Here is a 909-nt window from a genome sequence, read left to right as displayed (position 1 = left end):
CTTCTGTGTCTGTGTTAATTGGTTTCCCTTTTCTTTGTTGAAGAGGGTCTGTGCAATCCTTCTGCCTAGTCCGCCATCTTGCCGGAACTCTATCCTTGTTTCTTTAATCACTCTCCCATCATACATTGCTTTGACTAGTACCAACAAAACAAAACAAAACAAAACCCTCACTGCCATTGATTCGATTCCAACTAATAGTGACCCCCACTGGGTTTCCAAGGAGGTAAATCTTTATGTAAGTAGATTGCTCCATCTTCCTTCTGTGCCTCAGGAGCTGGTAGGTTTGAACCATCAACCTTGTGGTTAGCAGTCAAATGCCTTAGGCACTTCACCACCAGAGTAGTCTCATAACTGATCCCTCAGTTGCTTCCTCCCAGTCACCCTCCTCTCTCTGTCAAATGAATGATACACAGTGTGGTCATGTTCCTTGTCTGCTTAAAGGTCTTTGGTAGTTCCTTCATCACTTAGAGGAAAAATTCTTTAATGTAGCAAACAAAATCTTTTGTGATTTGAATTGTCTTAGCTGTCTAGTATCATTTTTGCCTCCACCAGTTTCCTACACTTTAGCCACATTGATTATTCATCCCAATGAATGTGCCTTTCTTTTATGCTCCTCCATGACATTCCACAGCTGTTCCATTATCTACTGATCATCTGTTGATCTTCTACTGATTTACCTAATTCCTTGACCTCTAAGCAGAGACCAGGGCTTTCCTCTTCTTCCTGTGGTTGTTAGTCACATTGCTAGTACTGCTTTCAGCTCTCATCACATTTTACTGTGACTGTTTATATTTATGTCTCCTGCACTAGATTAAATCCAAGAAGCTGGACCACATGAAGAAGAACGTGGTATTAGGATTGGAGGAAGACTCATTAACAACCTGTGATACACTGATGACACAACTGTGC

This window comes from Orycteropus afer, unplaced genomic scaffold (assembly GCF_000298275.1).
Source record: "Orycteropus afer afer isolate SDZICR_OR568_19922 unplaced genomic scaffold, OryAfe1.0 scaffold00254, whole genome shotgun sequence".
In the NCBI taxonomy this organism is placed as follows: Eukaryota; Metazoa; Chordata; class Mammalia; order Tubulidentata; family Orycteropodidae; genus Orycteropus; species Orycteropus afer.
This window is presented reverse-complemented; position numbering follows the sequence as displayed.